We start from the raw sequence: 18,884 nt of genomic DNA, 5'->3' as shown, positions 1-18,884 counted from the left end.
AGAGGATGTAGGTGTACACTTTTTGCCCTATGTGTTTACCCCTCGGGTTTTCATGTAAAACACAAAAGGTTAATGGTATCGGTGTAGCTTGATAGTTAGCTTGAGTATAGCTTTAATCCCAATAATCAAAGTTAATTAATTGTCCAGCCAGAAGTGTTCGTAGATTGAATTCTTCTGTAGTGTTATGCACCATTCGATCACCAGTCTATCGAAGACATGATTCAATTTTACCTGTAATATTATAAATATTCTGCTTTTGCTACTACCAGCAAAGCTTGCTTGTAGAATGTTTAGGAGGGGAGTTAATCACCGCGACCTTACAAATCTATTGTATGTTTTCCTTTCTTGAGTTATAGCGAGTTATAACTCATCATACAGGCTCAGGGCTTTAACAAAAGCCAATATCTGAGACGACTCCACAGAGGCCATCTCTCCGTCCTCGACATCAGCCGTACCAAAGTTCGTGGCACGAATGGTCGTCGTCTTGGCGCACTCAGTGATAAGGTGTTCTGGTGTTTCCCCATCTTCCCCACAGAATCTGCATTCGCCGTTGTTTCTCAGCTTAAAGTTTGCTTCCTTCTGTGCTATGTCGTCTAACTTTTTAGTCAATGTAAATTGTAAAATTGATGTCAATCGACATCATCTTGAAATGTAAATAGATACGGTAGATAGTATCAGCTTTTACCAGTTTTTTCTATTTAGCCTGCCACAGGAAGTCAAAATCTCATTGCAAATAACTTTTATTCCATTTGAATAAAACAACCAACAAGCAAAAAAAGAGGCCAAAGCATCGTTAAAACATGTCTGGGAATGACTGGGTTAACTGGGAGCTCTGGCACGAAGGTACAGAATTAAATTACTCCGGGTGCCGCCGGGCCACAGCGGCATCCAAGGCAACGAAAAAGCCGATGACTAGCTAGGCAAGGATCATCGGCATCCTATCTTGGTTCAGAGCCAGTACTGGGAATACGCAAACGTATGGCCCTTGGTGCACTAAAGCTTTGGATCAGGGAAAAGCAGAATGTCCACTGGAGGAGCAGACAGGGGCACAGGCCCAGCAAGGCCTTTATTCAAGGGCCTAGCTCTAAAACCACAAAGGAACTGCTAATGCTTAGTGTGCGGATTACAACAGGTCGAGAGGACACATGGCTGTCAAGTGTTACCTGAACAAGCTCAAACTGTATCAAGGAATTCTTTGCTGCAGACTCGATAAATATCTTGGAACAGCGGAGCACATAATATGTCACTGCGAGGCTCTGGATCGCATGCGACACTTTTTATTTGGGAAAGCTAGTCTAGAACCGGAGTAACCATGGTCCCATCCTATCAAGGACCTGCATAAGTTGGTGCAGGGTACAGGAATAGGAGAATGGGTGCAGATATAGAAAAGGAACGAACACAATAGATCTCACAGATTGCAGTGTTTCCGGCGGAGGACGGCTCCTTGTTATTGAAAAAAAATCGATCGGAAATTTTTACTTCATAAAAATTATTTTTCCAAGCAAAAAACATATTATTTTTGTAAAGCGAAATCAGCCAGGAAACACACGAGGGATATGAAATAAAGCGTTTAGCCGAACGCAATATTCTCGTTTTGTTCTCTTTTGCAAGCAGCCACTCAACCGACCTCGACCGACGTTCGGTCCCTCGCTTTGCCGTCTTTTTTGCATTGGCAAAAGTCCGGAGTTTCGGATTCCACGGTGGCACAAGAATATACGTGTCGTAAAACTGAGCGACATTATATTAAATCGTAAACACGACCGACCAGAAAGAGAAGAAATAAGTTAATAAAAGCGAAACAGAGCACACATATCCTAATAAATTTGTAGTGGAAAATGTCAAATGCAAAAAGGAAGATTGGTACACAGCGACATTCTTTTGTGAAATATTTTTCAAGCCCTATGGATATGTTTTATGAGAATGACAAATTAATGTTAAAATATAGTTTACCTACCTCTCAAAGGATTATGTACAGGGTGGTCGAAATTAGTCTGTTTTAACAGAGAAAACCTATTTCCTGACTAGATAGAGCAAAACCGACATAGATGTCATGGGCTCGATTGTCGAGATACGTCTAATGGCGTAAACCGCCTGTTGAAATTTTCGCAGCCGATTGAGGTACGGGGACTTTTTTAATTTTTTACTATTTGGAAATTTGCCCATAACTTTTGTATTTTGCGGAATAATAAAATTCTGTAAAAACGTTCTTAAGGCACTTTTTTAAGTACAATCCAGTGGCGTAGTCAGTTTTTTTCTATACTTGCTCTTTTTGTCAGAAACAATAAAAAATATTATTTTTTAAATAGAAATCGTAGTTGGCTATGAACTTAAAAAATGCTGGCCCTTTCCAACGATATAAAGTTATGGGTATCTATTTCTAAGGATGAGAGAAATATTAGGGTTTTTATCTTTATATCGAAGCGGGCTTTGATTTTGAGTTGATCTATTTACTTAATTATTTTTTATCACAATTTATTATTCTATATTATTATTTATCTGCATAATTATAGACTTTTGAAAAGGTAAATTAACATTCTATTATTAGTAGTAATAGTAATTATTAGTATTAGTATTTACAACTGAAATCGATACAATAAACAAAGAACAAAACTAAAAAACGTATTTTTTGAGTGATGAATATAGTTTTCCAAAAAAATCAAAGATGTTCAAATTGAGCACCTCCTTGTTGAATACACAATAAACATCTTTTGCGCACAGAGTTACAACGGTTTATTAGGCAAACTGGTTTAATAAGTCCAAAAGCTTGCCTAGTAGCCTTCTGCAATTCTTCTCTCGTCCCAACGGTTCCTCCCTTATATATAAGGTGTTTGGTTGGTTGGTTTTAATTTCCCCTATAAAAAAGTCGAAAGGAGTTGAATCACAGGACCTAGGAGGCCAAGATATGGGCTCCTTGCTCCAACCCAATTCTCTCTAAATTCTCCATTTAATAGTACAGTTGTAACCCTAGCGTTTTAATTGTAATTGGTAATACTAATTTAGAATGTTGATTTACTTTTTCAAAAGTTTTTAATTATGCAGATAAATAATAATATAGAATATTAAATTGTGATAAAAAAATAATTAGGCAACTAGATCAACACAAAATCAAGGCCCGCTTCGATACAAATATAAGAAATCTAATATTTCTCTCATTCTTAGAAATAAATACACATAACTTTATATCGTTGGAAAGGGCGTTTTTTTAAGTTCATAGCCAACTATGATTTCGATTTAAAAAATTATATTTTTTATTATTTCTGACAAAAAGAGCACGTATAGAAAAAAACTGACTACGCCACTGGATTGTGCTTAAAAAAGTGCCTTAAGAACGTTTTTACAGAATTTTATTATTCCGCGAAATACAAAAGTTATGGGCAATTTTCCAAATGGTAAAAAATTCAAAAAAAAAGAAAATTCAAAACAGACAGGCGGTTTACGCCATTAAACGTATCTCAGAAATCGAGCCCATGACATCTATGTCGGTTTTGCTCTATCTAGTCAGGAAATAGGTTTTCTCTGTTAAAACAGACCAATTTCGACCATCCTATACAGGGATTTCAGATATATTTAGTGCGATATTTGCAGGCTTAACTATTGGAGGTAGAACTTTAAATGTAGGAGTTGTAAGGTTTTACGTGAATTAAAATTGAATGAAATAAAATAATAATACTGGGATCCCGGAATATTAATATCATGAGTTAATAGCCGAGAGTATTTAATGTATTTATGTAGAATTGTTTGTGCAAACTTAAAATAATATTCTGCTAAAAGTTATAACACGGCATATAAAACAACCGGTAGGCTAACTCTGCCTAGATCCCATTGATTAATATTTCTATTAAATTTGACCTTGACTACGCCATTCGGGGTTCCAAATCAGGGCCGGTAAAACATACCAAAAAAATTTCCCAGAAAATAAACTATTGATAGACAGGGTCGTATTAAAGAAACTAAGATACTGTACTGTTATGCTCGTATTTGGATTACTCAGTAAATAATATTCTCAACTCGTTTTTATACTTCTGACAAAAAAAAAAACTTCTCACTTGGTTTTGGTTAAGCCTATAAAATATAACACTTCATTGTGTTAGGTCTAACTGTCTCAAGCTGACTGCTTACGTTATTAAACCCTTGAATATGTTTAGTCTACGATCCAGTAAATAAGAAATCTATTAGCCGTTTCGATCTTATTTGAAGAATTTAGAGTAGAGACCGAATAAATCGGGCTCTTGAACAGAAAACTGTTTTATTTTACTTTGCCATAATATATGTTAAATTTCGTTTATCTTATATTTTGGAAGAGTTTTTCGTTTGTTAAAAGTTTGGTGTTATACTTTTCTTGCGCAGTGGAAACCACGGTACGGAAAGGGTACAACGTTTGTGTTTGTAGATGATGTAATAATAAAGGTTACGGCAATGCAGGTTTTTTTATAAATTTCCGGAGAAAACTGAAAGGTAAGTTTGTCTTATTGTAATAATTAATATATCTCTGTTATTATAATTAGAATACTACTAAGAATATTATTAAGAGCTCAATTTTTCTAAAAAAACTATTTTAAACAACGATTTTACTGTGAAATATTATAAGTTAATTTGCCTTAAAGTACGAAAAAAAAATGCTAATGTTTAGACATACGCTTTGATTGTTTTGTGACGTTTTTGCTTTAACGCTCAATAATTGGTTACTTACATTCATTTTTAATTGCTATAGAGTGCCGTGTAAAGTTAGCGTATTAACTTGCTATAGTATGTTAAAATATAAAGGCCTGGCCTACACAAAAATGCTTGTCTATACAAATATATTAGCAATTCTTAAATATATGTAGTAAATCAATTAAATTCCTTTTTCAGAGCAAAAGTATGGCTTAAGGCTTGCGGTAGGCTGGATCTGTCCGCAAAAGTTGAAAGACCAGTGTCACCGAATATAGGGCGCTCATTTGTGTACGCGAATAATGGCAAAAGGAAACTTTAAAGGAAGGGAATCGTTAACCGCACATACTTCTCGAAAAGTAAAAATGAAGAAATCAATTTAACATTTGACTGTAGTGAACAGACACTTAAAATTAAAAAACATCAACTAACAAAAACATGCCAGGAGTTACACACAAGAATTAAAGAAATAGCCAATAAGATATCTATTGAACAATATAAAGAGGCTACACACAAATTATGCCCATCAATGGACGTAGCAAGTTTAATTAATATCTAAATTTCACAAATTAACAAATCAGCTAAAAGAAGTAGAGTCGCCGATGAATTCAAATATAAATATCTGGCGATGTACTTTTCCGGGTCGCAATTATACAAGACGCTTTTGACAAATCTCTTTTGCCTTCCATGTCTAGAGGCACTAAGAAAATTAATATATTATAGCATCGATATCAAACCTGGTTTAGAAAATTCCAGTGTATTTGAGACCCTAAAAAGAAAAGTTGAAAGTCATATGTAAATAAATTAATAAAACTATAAAAACCAAAAAGAGCACAAAATAAACAAAATTAAAACAACAAAAACAAAATACTTATATCACTCGAAAAGAACAAAATAAATTAAGCCGCACGCTACTGACTCAAAGCTGCAGTAACTGTCTATTGTCGGTGACAAAAACTACGACATATTACGACACTGATGGTTAATTTCTATTGTTGGAACCCCAAATGGCGGCGTGCGCAAGAATATACGCGTAGCGTTCCAGCTAAACAGAGTGGGCCTGCCGATCGTTTTATATGCCGTGGTTATAATATGTAACGTGTTTGAATATAAAACAATTATTATGGCAGCTTTTCTTCGCCATGTTACGAAATATTTTCAATCGTTTCCCTCAACAGTTATAAAGTATAAATATATTGTGATATTGCTTACTCTTAACATTATTTTATATCCAGCACAGCTTATTATCTTTATTATATGTATAATTATATTCCAAGCTGGTGCTGGATATAAAATAATGTTAAGAGTAAGCACTATCGCAAAATATTTATACTTTATAACTCTTGAGGGAAACGATCGAAAATATTTCGTAATATGGCGAAGAAAAGCTGCTATAATAATTGTTCATTATTTAGAGTTTCATATTTCGTAACATGGCGAAGAAAAGCTGCTATAATAATTGTTCATTATTTAGAGTTTTATCATTTCAGTTTACTAGACTGTAAAGAAGGTATATAAAATCGTAAACGTTGTACTATACTTAACAGTATTCAATGATTAAAAAATCTACAATGAATAAAATTAATTTATAAATTTAAAAACTGTTCGAATTTATAAATCTGAACTTATAACTCGTCGTACCTCCTATATAATAAATAACTTAGAAATGTTGTATAGATGCCCCAAGCACTATTGCCGGACTCTGTATACCAATAACAAATGTTTGCCAAGTATACGTGTCGTCTGAGTCCGCCTTAAGAATTATTACAAAGTATTTCTTGATTATTTATTTGATTCTATTTTCTTCTTGATTTATTCCATTATTGTTTATTATGCATATTTATGACCTTGGATAATACTAGAATTCTTTTGTGGAGTTACGAATATAAAACTTTACAACTCACGTGGAACTTGATGCACAACGAAAATAAACATTCAAGTGTTTTTGAACTTTTTAAAGGCCACAAGAGCCATTTAAAAGATTTCATGCATTAAAGCTAACAATATCGCTGATGCTTTTAAAACTGGAGTTGGCATTTTTCCTTTTCCATAAAAAGACATATTTCGTAATGAAAAATTTTCCTTTTTGTTGAAGAATAAGTAGGTAGGAATATTTTATCATATAAATAACTATATTATATCATATCGTAGTACAGGGTGTCCCATTTTCAGTTCATTTCAACACAACTTGACAGACAATTAAATTGTGCATCTGATTCTCGTAAAATGTACAATATGCAAATATACAATTTAAATTAAACAAGTTATTGCCGTTTAAACCTAGTAATTATTTAATATAAATTTTTAGACACTCTGTATAAGTTAGTATTTTGTTTATTATTGCAACACAATATCTGATCAATAAATAAACTTCAGTAAATATTTAGTATTAAAAACTTTGATACCCTTGGAGAAATGAAGCCCTAAATTTTTTACTGCATTTTCATAATAATATACAGGATGTTCAATTTAAAAATATACAAGCCTAACATTTTTTACTTATTTAGGACACTGTATTACCCAAAACTTACAATTTGTAAAAATCTAATCGTTTAGCTACAATATTCCGTGTCGTATGTGGTGCACAACCCTGTATAAAGAGAAAGACAGCTCACAGCAGCAACGTAGTTACGCCACTGAATTTTACATGAAAAAAAAATATGGCATCAGTTTACACCTTTTCGAGCAATTTCAAATTCATCCTGTATTTCAGAAATTAAGAGGGCAAGGACAAATCTGCGTTTAGTATCTTCAATTTGAAAACACTCCCTGTACATAATACAAATATTAATTCAATCAGTGAATCTTATTGATATTGTAATATAGAATATGAAAAAAATACGAACTCAGCATAAAGTTTTTCCGTATTTATTATTTAGTAATAATTGTTATACTCTATTTTATACTTATCAATCTTGTAAATGATATTTACCTACTATTATATAATATTTATTTATATTACTGCTATGTATTTGTTATTTTATATTAAATCTGTAAGTTTATAATATATGTATGACTGAAATAAAAAGTTAAAAAGTTTTAATAAAATAAAGATGTTTATTAATTTAATCTTTATTTTATTATGAAAATTTCTTTTATACTTAAACATTAATCCATTTAAAATTATTTTTATCTTAAAACCAAATGTTTATTTTATATTTACAAAAAAACGGATTACGTTTACAATTTGCTGATTAAATTAACTTGAAAATATAATAAATGTGACATAAAAAAGTCATAAAAAAGATTTAAAAATTTACTAATTTTATATATATTAATTTTCCTCTGCAATATTTTTATGGACAATAATTTGCCTTTTATGTGGGAAAATTCTACATTATGGTAAAATAAGTAAGGCGGTTACGACAATTTTAGTTTCAAACAAAATATAAAATTTTGAGGAACCATTAATAATTCGGTGTATGGCGAATATAAAGCAAGATAATACTATATTTTTTTATTGGGTATTAAAATAGCATTTTTGTAATTGCCCAAATATGAGAATAATTAGATATTCATATTTTATACATATAGTATTTTTGAGTACATAATAGTATATTGTTTTATTAGGAGTAAGAATTATATTTTTGTAGCGAGGCAGGTGGACAGGTGAGGCACAAAAAATATTTTTTTTGTGCCTCGCTTTTAGAACATGCTATTTTTTTCAAACATTATAAATAACTTTTAAAAGAATTTCAAACATTGCATATAATATAAAAAGATTTGAAAGTACTACCACAGGTAATACCTTGTACGTAATATATATATCGAGAAACTATTTACAGTTTATGGTCAGTTGAACACTATATTTTCGTAGTTTTGTGCTTAGGCGTAAAAGTGCTTTACTTTAATGCCTAGACGTTAAAATTACTTTTTTATATTGTCAATGATGTCGTTAATATATAATACTTTATAATACTTTTGTGGCGTCTGAAAAATAATATTTATCAAACTAATATTCTACAAATAGTAAAAGGTTAAACATATCTGTATTAATATAATAAATTGAAAATATTACTACAGTGTGTAGTGGAACAAATGCCAGAAAATTCGAAAAGTGATTATTTTGAATTGAAGTAGTTTTTTGTGTAAAATATTTGAGTTTGACGTTTCTTTACAAAATTATTTGCTTATTATATCGTGAATCTTTAAGATATTATTATGTTATCAATCTCATTTTGTATAAACACAGTCTGTAGGCCAGAATATAATAACATGTGTCAATTCATTAGCAGAGTTCTAGTTGAAAATGTTGATAGGCGCCTACTATGTAGTGCAAATTTAATGTGCAGTTCTCATGGCATTTCTGTCTTCTAAACGAACACCTCAGTAGATTGAAGCTGAGAAACAACGGCGACTGCAGATTCTGTGGGGAAAATGGGGAACACCTGATCACAGGAAGTCGAACTCCTCTAAATAAGGAACGATGGTATTTCTTATTGTTCTTCTTTCTTTTCTCTTTTGAAGTTTCTATAATGTTTATTAGCTGTGATGAAAGTTAGATATGTTATTTTATTATTTAGTATAATGTTGATCCTATTAGGACCTTGTATCTATTAGTTATATTTTATGTTATTGTTATTAGATATTTGCATTTTTAATTAAAAAATCTAGTTTTTTCCCAAATTTAGTTAAATTGGTTGATGTGAATTTTAAGTCGCCCATTTTTTCTGCTTTGCTTGTGTTCATGTTAATTAGTAAATTAATCATTAATCATTAAAATTCTCATTTTTTATCGATTTTACTTTGGAAAACCATCCCTTGCTATCTAATTGATGAACTGCACCATCACTGAACAAAAATTAGTTAGAACCGAAAGTACCGAAAAAAAGGGAGATTCCGGTACCTAAGAGGCGCGGTACCGAAATTCTCGGTTCAAAAAACAGCTCCGGTTGCGGAAACCCTAGTAACCAAGTAACCAAGTAACCATTGGATAACTAGTAGCTGTTTGACCAGTCTTTTTTTTTATGAGGAGGAAATCTGGCATAAGACGGAGTGTCAGATTCCTACTGACTAAAACCACCTCCCCTTCTCTACGACACATCACGCCGGTACCGCTTTCGCATTTCTTCGACGTTTGACCAGTCTAATGAAAAAAATATAAATGAAAATTATTTCAATAACCTACCTAATAATATATAATATGTATGTATATATAATGGATTAATTTATCACCTTCCTAAATTATTTATTTTTAGATTAGTCTTACTACACTTAAACACTTATTTTTTTAATTCATAATTATTCAGGTTCTTTAGTTTTATTTGCCCATGTCCTTGCATTGGGATATATTTTTCTTTTTTTTTTCTATTTCTTCTTAGTTTTTCTTTCTGGGAAGATAAAATATTTAGTATCTTATTATGTTATGCCTAGACTTTTATGACTTACTCTCTAAAAGGTAAAAGGAATAATAATAATAAATGTGTAATGTCGAAGGGCTATTAAATTCTACATAAAACTCGTTGTTATTCATTTCTGCTGTCTCAATATTTACGGACAATAATTTCGTTTTGATGAAAATGGTCCCCTCGTCTTGAGAAATTAAATCAAGCGTTTATTACCGCTTTTATTGCAAATAAAATATGTAATTTTAAAGAAACTGTAAATTGACGCTCGCCTAGGGATATACCCGGACCACCATTAAATAAAGCAATTTAAATTTCATTTCAGAAAAAAATAATAATAAGGGTTAGTTAATTTAAAATATGCAACGTAAGTTTTCCTCTGTCAATTAAAATCACACAAGCGATACAGGATACGGATGTAATAAACTAATTAAGAAAATAGTAATCATTTTAATATCTCCATATCCACTATTCCTTTGTAACGTTTCTAAAACTTTTTTTCTTAGTTTTCTGAGAGAGAAAACAAAAAAATGATATTTTTTTGGTAAAATGCACTGGGTTATTATTAAAATAATCCACAGGAAACTTCCAGTGGCCATATATACTTGCAAACAAATTTGTCTAACAAGCCAAGAACCCTTAATCTTTCAGGAGTACCTTCCTGGAGGATCCACCATCCCCACGAACGACGGTCAAAAACTAAAAAATAATAATAAAAAATAAATAGGTAAAATAATTGGATTCGATAACTATATCGTAAAACTTTAGATTTGAAAATAATTAGAAAAGTAACTATTTTATTCTTGGTTACTAGTCCGATCTTCTTTTTCTTCTTCTTCTTCTTTCAGTGCCTATCCTCTATGGATGTTGGCAATCATGTTGGTCCATATAATCCTATTGACAGCCGCCCTGAACAAATGCACGGTCCTCATTCCCGTCCACTGTCTAATATTTTTCAGTCATGATGTTCGTCGGCGTCCCTGACCTCTTCTACTATCTATTTTGCCTTGCAGTATTAGTTGGATAAGTTGGTATTTATCATTACGCATCACATGCCCAAAGTATGCCATTTTCCTCACTTTCACACTATGTATAATTTCTACTTCCTTTTGCATTCTTTGGAATAGCGCGATGGACTAGTCCGATAGAGATATTAAATCTCGTGAGTTTTTTGGGGGCTTTTTTGTGATTCTAAATAATTTTAGAAGGTGTTAACGTTGAAATTAATCGTCAAAGTCACTTCGAAAATTTTGGCGTTTGGTGGCTACATTAAATTATATCAGCAGAAAAAAAAGGTGTAAATAAAAATAAGATGTTTTCTCTCGGAGACGGTAAGTAGCTAAACGACCAGTGAAACCTCTACGGATAGTTTTGGAGCTCTATATTACTCGTGGAGCTCTATATTCGCCCCATTTAAACTGTGCTTCGAAAGTGCACAGTTTCTGAAATATTTAATTTGAAAGATTTCGATTGTCGCTTTTCTGGATATACCCCTTTGGAAAAAATCGATTTCTTTATTAACTTATTCCACTTTTCTTACCTGAAGACGTTAATGTAAGAATATAAAATGATGAATGTAAGAATATAAATATAATGTTCTAAATGCAATTTGACACCCTTTCTAGGTTATGTTGTATTTAAAAAAAAAAACTGATATCATTAAAAAAAATTTTTTATTTTTTTTTCGTAACCCTATATGTACTTTTTTTAACAAACTGTGTATACTAAAAAATATAACTAACAAATCTGCATCGATGCACGTCCAAATATATTTCAAATCGGAATAAGTAAAAAAAACTCGATATTTACTGTAGATATTTTTGGAAATTTTGCTTTTTTCAACTTTTTTTAGAATATCTTCCAAACCAATTCTAAGAAACCATTTATGCACCGTAGGATAGACGCCTGATTGTACCCTACCATGGCCTATTTTTCGTTTCTTAGATTTTCATAAGAACTCGTAGAAAACGATTTAAATTTGAAATTTTGCCTATATCAAAAAACGCAAATATCTCGGAAACGGTAAGTAGCTAAACGACCAGTGGAGCATCTACGGATAGAGCTAGTGGAGCCCTATAACGCCCCATTTAAAATGGCTTTTGAACATTTACAAAAATTTTCTCCGCCAAAATCGAGCACTTATTCCGATTTGAAAGATTTTTGGGCATGGATCGATGCAAATCGATTAGTTATTTTTTTTAGTATACACAGTTTATCAAAAAATACATAAAGGGTGAGAAAAAAAACCGTATAAAATTTAATAATAATTTTTTTATTCTCGGCAATGTTTTTAAAATATAACATAACCTAAAAAGAGGATCAAATTGCATTTAGAATTCTTACCATTAACGTTTTCTACGTTACTACGTTACAGATGAGAAAAGTGGAAATATTTAATAAATAAAAATTCAATTTTTTCAAAGGGGTATATCCAGAAAATTGACAATCGAAATCTTTCAAATTAAATATCTCCGAAAATGTGCATTACACAGTTTAAATGGGGCTAATATAGAGCTCCACTAACTCTATCCGTAGAGACCTCATGGTCGTTTAGCTACTTACTGTTTCCGATAGAAAATATCTTACACCAAATATACACACCTTTTTTTCTGCTGGTATAATTTAATATAGCGATCAAACATCAAAATTTTCGAACTGATTTCCACGCTTAATTTCAACGTTAACACCTTAAAAATTATTTAAAATCATAAAAAATAGGCCCCCTACTAAAAACACACGTATTTAGGTAGCTCGAGCGGACTATATCGCCTATTACAATTACATTCTAATATTGGAATGATTATTATATATTCTATTTCTATTTTAAGTCTATCTAATGACCTGTGTCTGTCCCGTGAATGTTGACAAATCTTTGATTTCCAAAATTATTCTTTTTTAAATTATCTTAAGTTCTACAGGGTTGTTCACCACATACGACACGGAGTATTGTAGCTAAACGATTAGGTTTTTACAAATTGTAAATTTTGGGTTCGTTAAAGGACTATTAGAGCTACAATTTAAAAATATTTTTACAAGATACTATTTAAATCTAAACTATTAAACCATTAATTAATTATACCACCATTACCATTATTCCGCCCAAATATTAATTAATTACATACTTAGTTGTGTTAGTTAATAGATTATTCTAAATAAATGTGGATTTGAATCAGAAATCAATATAATAATAAGTAATAATAAGTTATAAAAATAAACGTTAAATAATAAGTTATGAAAATAAACGTCTCTCTTGTTATAAATAAGAAAATAAGCATTCGTCAAAAAATTAAATAAAATTTTTAAAGTATTAGTTTTTACCACACTGTGTAATACACATACAAAATTCAGTTTTTTAGTTATGGCAATTATTATTAATCAACGCAAACACAGTCAATTAATGTAGTTTGAATACTGGAATCATATTAACTGGTCCTTTTTAACAAATATTTAAACAGTTTTTTATTTTTTATTAAAATAAACGAACTATAATGGTAATTTACTTTATTATACTCTTTAAATATTTAATATATCTTTAAAAATAATCTAAAATGACAATATTCCATGGGTATACATATATATTTAAAAATATAATAAATGAGGTACATATTATAAATATAAAAAAATAATAAATGAGGTACAAATTATAAGAAAATGCATTTTCTACGAAAACTTGAAGAGATAGGTAAAAAATGGTATAATACAATTTGATAGACAATGAAATTGTGTATCTAATTCTCATAAAATATACAGAGTGTTCTCTTTAAATTAAACCAGTTATTACCGTTTAAAACTAGTAATTATTTAATAATTTTTTAGACACTCTGTATAAGGTAGTATAATTTTTATTATTGCAACACAAAATTTAGTAAATAGAAAAACTTCAATACAATATTTGGTTTTAAAAACGCCTAAAGAAATGAAACATTAAAATTATTACTGTATTTTGACAAAAAACTAAATATTTTGAAAACGGTAAGATTAAAATGCGGTAAACCTTAATCAAATTTACCTTTATTTTAATCGTAGAAACTAAAAATGTAACAATATACAGGGTGCTTTTAAAAAAATACAACTTTGATATTTTTTATTTATTTGGGACATGAATATTTTTAAATTGTAGCTCTAATATTCCTTCAACGAACCCAAGACTTACAATTTGCAAAAATCTAATCGTTTAGCTATTAGCTACACTACTCCGTGTCGTGTGTGGTGAACAACCCTGTATAATTCGATCATTAAAGTTCACCATAATTGTAGTAAGTAACGTTTATTGTTTCAAATAGGTAAAGCACAAATAATCCTTAAAAGTTTAGGTCATTCTTGTCACTTGAAGAAGATTTTGGGGAATCCCCAAGCAATTTGTCTCCTTCGATGTTTTACATAAATAGAACAGATATTTTGATTTTACAAGCATCTGTTTTACTAGCCATATATTCAGATGATACCCTAGAGGTCTTTGTGATTTATGTCACCATCTTTTAAAGTATTTCCTGGAATTGTTTAGATTTTCTTTAAAATGTATTGTTTTAGATTTTCTTTAAAATGTATTGTTTTAGATTTTCTTTAAAATGTATTTTAAAATATAGAAAAAACGCATATGTTAGATTCTTTACTGTTTACTTGGGACAATCGATAATCAAATAAATAATTATTTATAATTTAGTTTATTATAATATCTCAAATTCATTTCCTGTCGATTTTGAACTTGTTTCCTTACACGCCAATATTCCATAAATTACACATATCTAAAGAATGTTGGAAAGGTGGAGGGTAATGTCCAGCTTAATAATTCAACCGAAAAGTCACTGACGGATTTTTTTTAAGTTGCATTTTTATGTAGGCGAATGCAAGATGAAATTTAAATCGCTGCAGAAATCTCGTAGGATAATTCTTTTTAAATTAGGGTTTTGTTAATATACCGACAGAGACAAGATAATAAATACTTTTAGCGTTTATTGACCGAACAGGTCGTTGATATCGGCTCTTCCCCCCTCAGAGCAATAAAATGAGGAGAACCATTTATCTTTACACACCTTATTAAGTACCAGCTGGTCAACCAATATTTCCAAACTTGGAAAAGTACAGAGGAGTGCGTGTGTGTGCATTACAGGACCGTTAAGATCGACGCCCACAGATGCTCTAAATGTTCTCCTACACCTCCTCCCATTAGATCTTCATATTAAAAATCTAGCCTCTAGTAGTGCAATCAGGCTCAGAGAAATTGGTTGCTGGACGGATTAACTCTACGATCACAGCAGTATCCTAGGAAGATTACCGAAGGATATTATTGCTGGACCATCAGAATATCTAACACCTATGTTGGAATTTGGCAAGAACTTTCTAGTCAGAATTCCAACCAGAAAGGAGTAAGAGACTCAAAAACTAGTGAAGGAATTTGATATTGCGCTATATACTGACGGATCCAAGATGGATTCAGGTGTATGTTCGGGGGTGTTCTCGAAGGGGCTTGACATCGCAAGGTCTAGCCGGCTTCCAGGTAGATCAAGTGTTTTTAAGGCAGAGATACTTGCCATTTGGAAGGCCTGCGAATGGTTGAGCGAGGAGACACCTTATGTGCGGAAAACTAATGTTTAATAATCACTGACAGCCAAGCAGCCATGTCGGTGCTGAACTCTTCTACCATATTCTCCAAAATAGGCAAAAAAAACGTCACAGGAACATCGAAGGGAAAGAACGCGCTGATGAACTTGCAAGGCGAGGATCGTGCCTTAAGCTAGATGCATCAGAGGAAGTTTTTACTCCCTTCAATACCATAAAAAAAACATTTACCACCATTTTCTGTCTATGGCGAACAATAGATGGAAAACTTTAAGTACCCGCAGGACAGCCAGGAAAACTTGGCCCGAATACCACCTTAAGTAATCGGGAGAGCTGATAACTAAGTCGTCGGTATATACGGGGCCAATATGTGAATGAGCGGCGAGAATGGGCATCCCTTTTATCAAAGTTTGCCGAAGCTGCAAGGACCAGAAGGAAGGGGCAACGGTTCTGTATTTCCTGTGTCTCTGTCCGGCTTTGTATAGGACCGCAACCGTTTTCTCGGTGGTTACAGCTTTGTAAATCTTGAATATGTTGCAAGAGCATGACGGAAGTCACCCGTTACCTTAATACCACAGAATGATTATAAACAGTTAACAGCCCAACTTTTCCATCCCTAGGCATAGGGTCTCAGAGTGAGTGGTATCAAAACGGCAATTCTGCTAATTGGAGTTCAACAAGCGGTCGTACTGGTCACTTCAACCAACTAACCAACCAACCACTAGCTGGTCATCTTTGCTAGTTTTTGAGTATCTGCATTCACCTTTTGTCATGTGCATAGAATGGGAGCACCTGTATTGTTCGATAAGATAAGTAAATATCTAAAAAAATTAAAAATATTTCCATGCAAATGATCACGAGTTAACAGGCTGATTATGAATAGGCAGTGGTTTCAGTTTAGCTATGATGTAAGCACAAGAGAACTCTACGTATTTAAACCATTTTCAAAACTACTTTCAATTCTATCTACTTATAGGTAACCATTCTTTATTTTATATTTTTTAATTATTAATTTATATTTTTAGAGGTGAATCGGGATGAAAGAAGTATGGTTATTTGAAAATTATAATCACGTATTCTGTTTTTTTTTTTCAAAAAGCATACATGTCTAAATTTGATGTACTAATAGCAACTTCTCTTGTTTTTTAAGAAACATATCTCGAATTCATATCTCGAACATATCTCGTACGAGGGTAGTTTTAGGGGTAAGTAATATAAAGATGTCCACCCTTTTAACAACTTTCTTAGTTTTTTCACATGTATTTTAAGAAAATTGAAATTTATTTCCGCGCGAATCCGTACAAAAATATAGTTCTAAATGTGGTTACAAAGGAGTATGTGAGAGATAAAGAAGTGCATTTGAAAAATCTAATCACGTAGGTATTCTTACTTTTTTTCTGAAAAGTTTACATCAATAAATTTGTATATAAAAAGTAAGAATTTAACATCTGTTAAATTTTTCGCTACTCTGACGAATGATGAACCTAAGTGAGGGTGTTTCAGTGAAATATTCGCAAAACAATTCGAACCAGCAAGAAAATATGCGAAGAAAATGCGATGTTTGTAAGGAACAGGTAACATTATTTAGAGCGAAAAAAAACAAAGAGTAATAGAATCTTCATATAACTTATACAGGGTGTCTTTTAGTCAGATACAAAAAATATTCTCATTAGTTTTTTTGCAAACAAATTTTTGAAAGGAAGTATATTTTTGTTGGCATTTTTAAAAAGGTCTTAGTGTCGCAAGTTTATTTCCCTCAGACAAATTGATGGCGATGGTGGCGTATCGAAGCCTTGTAGAGTTGCTACCTCCCGCTTTACCCATATTCTATATATTAGTGTGTTTTAAATTCACAGTAATGTTAATTCTCTACACTCTACACAATAGACTACGAAAATTACTTTCTATTATTAATAATTCTAGAAAATTGCACTGGACTTGTTAACCTACACTAAAATACCAGATGCGTCTCAAAAGTGGTTCACCGCTATAACTTTTATATTTTTTCAGATAAAAAAACGAGATTTGGTATGTTAGTATATGACATAAATAAAAAATAATTGACAATTGCTTTTGGTCACTTCCTGTTTTGCCGGAAATGACTAAAACTTTTGATTTTTAAATGGCACGCTCCGTATATTTCTACTTTATTCGATAGAAAATGACACTCTGAATAGAATGGCATACCATCATATGTTAACTTTTGACATTTCGCATATGGTTTAGTTTGAAATTGTACCATGCGGTTCGTAAGGATAATTTGAATGGAAATATCAAGTGTGTGGTACCAAATTATTCGTAACAAAATTCTCTTTCTAAATATGCTAATGAGCCACCCTTGTTCTATTTGAAAAAACTGAGATGCGATTAAATATAAGATTTGGGCATCTTTTAGCCGGCCAGGACAAGACACGCTAAACACAGACGATCAAATTTATTTTCTCAAGGCTCCTTGATTAAAAATTATTGTGTTTAACACAACCATGGCACTCTAGATTAAATCTTAAAATACGATTTTTTAGGCGAAAATGTCAAAAGTTGACATATGATAATATGTCATTCTACCCAGAGTGTCATTTTATATCGAATAAAGTAGAAATATACCGAGGGTGCCATTAAAAAAAACAAAAGTTGTAGTCATTTCCGGTGAAACAGAAAGTGAGCAAAAACACTTGAATACTTGAATCAATCCTAATTTATGTTATATACTAATGTACCAAATCTCGTTTTTGTTTTCTGAAAAAATAAAAAAGTTATTGGGTTCTAGACGCACTTTCGAGACCACCAATTAAAATAATCATATTAATTATTCTCTATGCAGTAGATAAATTTCCATTTTCGGTAAATTTCTGAGAATTGTTTCAAACATCAGACACATGACAGCGACCCTAGATTTTATTAAATAATACAGATCTATTGACACTAAATCATAAAAATGAAAATATCTAAGAAAATATTTTACTGAATGGTAATACTTAATAGTATTAAGAGACATTCATTTTCCATTCAGTCTTCCATTTGAAATAAAGGAGAAACTCTCTTTTAAAAGTGTCCAATGTTCAATATTAATTTTGTCTCAGCCTATATAACTTAAAAGACAATGTCTCACCCTTAAAAGACAATGTTTATTTTAACTACATATTAGGCTGTATCGGGTAAATTTCAATTTAGGTAACTTTTATTAAAATTTAAAATAATGTATTCTTAATTTTTCGAAAATGTTGAATATGTCAAAGAATTTACATTTTAGCAATATACTTCCCTAATGAAAGTTACCTTTATTTTTTTCTAGAATCCGAATATAAATTAATATATAAGTTGTTCCATTAT

This window comes from Sitophilus oryzae, unplaced genomic scaffold (assembly GCF_002938485.1).
Source record: "Sitophilus oryzae breed Bouriz unplaced genomic scaffold, Soryzae_2.0 scaffold_810_pilon_pilon, whole genome shotgun sequence".
Taxonomy (NCBI): domain Eukaryota; kingdom Metazoa; phylum Arthropoda; class Insecta; order Coleoptera; family Curculionidae; genus Sitophilus; species Sitophilus oryzae.
The sequence above is the reverse complement of the archived record's forward strand: the minus strand, read 5'-3'. Positions refer to the sequence as shown.